This window comes from Saccostrea echinata, unplaced genomic scaffold (assembly GCF_033153115.1).
Source record: "Saccostrea echinata isolate AGI-Se365-2 ecotype Australia unplaced genomic scaffold, CSIRO_AGI_Sech_v1 ptg000073l, whole genome shotgun sequence".
Lineage (NCBI taxonomy): Eukaryota > Metazoa > Mollusca > Bivalvia > Ostreida > Ostreidae > Saccostrea > Saccostrea echinata.
This window is the reverse complement of record NW_026889822.1, coordinates 815,001-817,500: the sequence shown is the minus strand read 5'-3', so window position 1 is coordinate 817,500 and position 2,500 is coordinate 815,001. Positions and strand designations below refer to the sequence as shown.

The 2,500-nt window shown below is 38.1% G+C and overlaps 1 long non-coding RNA gene across 3 annotated transcripts in view; it reads right to left on the bottom strand.

Moving 5' to 3' along the window:
* The window catches only part of LOC133176311 (uncharacterized), an 83,817-nt gene that overhangs the window by 45,852 nt on the left and 35,465 nt on the right, over positions 1–2,500 (bottom strand). For all 3 annotated transcript variants that reach the window (XR_009719438.1, XR_009719436.1, XR_009719437.1), the window contains one exon: positions 1,268–1,327. This is a non-coding gene — a long non-coding RNA (uncharacterized LOC133176311). The remainder of the gene's footprint in view (positions 1–1,267; positions 1,328–2,500) is intronic.

The window sequence follows — 2,500 nt, the reverse complement described above, 5'->3', positions numbered from 1 at the left end:
CGCCCTAACACCAGAACCCCTGACCCAGGGGCCATGGCTTTCACAATTCTGGAAGGGGTCCACCTCCTCATCATAACTAGGTACTTAGTTTATCACCTAATGCCCAGGAGCAGAGGAGGAGATTTTCAAAGAATTAATGCATTTTCACTATATAGTCAATAGAGCCCCGTCGTAACACCAGAACCCCTGACCCTGGGGCCATGAAATTCACAATTTTGGAAGAGGCTCTCTTGCTCATCATAACTATGTACTTAGTTACTTTATTTAATACCCAGGAGCAGAGAAGAAGATTTTCAAAGAATTAATGAATTTTCCCTATATAATCAATAGAGCCCGGCCCTTACACCAGAACCCCTAACCCCGGGGCCATGAATTTCACAATTTTGGAAGAGGCACTCTTGCTCATCATAACTATGTACTTAGTTACCTTATTTAATACCCAGGAGCAAAGAAGAAGATTTTCAAAGAATTAATGCATTTTCACTATATGATCTATATAGCCCCACCCTGGGGCCAGAACCACTGACCCTGGGGCCATGAATTTCACAATTTTGGAAGAGGCACTCTTGTTCATCATAACTAGGTACTTAGTTACTTTATTTAATACCCAGGAGCAGAGAAGAAGATTTTCAAAGAATTAATGAATTTTCCCTATATAATCAATAGAGCCCGGCCCTTACACCAGAACCCCTAACCCCGGGGCTATGAATTTCACAATTTTGGAAAAGGCACTCTTGCTCATCATAACTATGTACTTAGTTACCTTATTTAATACCTAGGAGCAGAGAAGAAGATTTTCAAAGAAATAATGCACTTCCACTATATGATCTATATAGCCCCACCCTGGGGCCAGAACCTCTGACCCTGGGGCCATGAATTTCACAATTTTGGTTGAGGGCTCAATGCTTATTACAATCATGCCAACAGTTTGACTGCTTGATGTCCAGGAGTAAAGAAGAAGATTTTTAAAGATTGCATGAATTTTGGTGGTTTTAGCCCCACCCCTCAGGCCCCAGGGGGGCAGGGACCATGAAATTCACAATTTTGTTCCCCTTCACCCATAGATGCTATATGCCAAATTTGGTTGAAATTGGTTAAGCGGTTTCAGAGAAGAAGCTAAAAATGTTCCAAATGTTAACGCACGACGCACGCCGACGGATGAGAATGGATAGCAATAGGTCACCTGAGTGACTCAGGTGACCTAATAAAGATTAATGCTCGAACAACAAAGTAGATTGAAGAAAAAATTGACATTAAACATACTTACCCTAGAATAAATGTGAATTTCATAGACTACACACAATCCAAGAACTTGCATCATGCACACCTGAAAAAAAAATCCCCTTAACTTATTATATAAACAAATTCTTCATATACTAGTGCACCAGATTTTATTTTTGCCTTTAATGGATGACAAGCTAATTCAGAGAATTGGTGTCCCCTGTTTAAGTAAAAAAGACAAGGGTGGAAGAACTAGAGAGTTTGTATATGGAGAAAGAACTAGAAATATGTACATAGGACATGAATGCCCGCTGAGGGTATATTAGTAATGCAACATGTAAATTTGTATTAGTGTATGAAATTTGATGAGAATATCTTGAATAGTTTCTTTAAAATTGAAATTGAAATCTAAAAAGTTGGATATAGATGATAAATTCTCACCAAATTATGTGTAAGTGCATAAACTTACATAAATATATCTTAAATGGTTTCTTTTAAATTAAGCGAAATGCAAACCTAAGAAAAGTGAGGTCAAGGTCAAAGGAAAGTTCAAGGTCAAATGTTTTTGATGCAGTTGAATACTTCTCACAAATACATATCAGCATATTTAAGTTTGATAAAAATATTTTGAATGGTTTATTTAAAACTGAGCTAAACACTAATTTAAAATAAATGAAGTTAAGGTCAAAGGAAAGGTAAAACAAGAGGCCCATGGGCCACATCGCTCGCCTGAGCACATTGGCAAGGGGGGGGGGGGGGGGCTTGAATTTTAAACTACCTGATGATGCTTCCATGTCAATATATAATTTGTTTTAACAAATGGCTTTGTTGTACTTGAGAAGATTTAAAAAAAAAAATTCCCATATATTCTTCTGTAAAAATTTGATCCCCCATTGTGGCTCCTCCCTATCCCAGGGGTCATCATTTGAACAAACTTGAATCTACACTACCTGAGGATGCTTCCATATCAATATGACTAAACATAGCTTTTCTGTTCTTGAGAAGAAATTTTTTTCTATATGTTCCTATGTAAAACTTTTGATCCCCTTATTGGGCCCCACCCTACCCTCGGGGGTCATCATTTGAACAAAATTGAATTTACACTACCTGAGGATGCTTCCATATAAATATGACTCATCATGGCTTTGCAGTTCTTCATCAGAACATATCTTCCTACATATTTCTATTTCAGACTTTTATCCTCCATTGTGGCCCCGCCCTACCCCCGGAGGTCATGATTTGAACAAACTTGAATCTACACTACCTGAGGATACTTCCA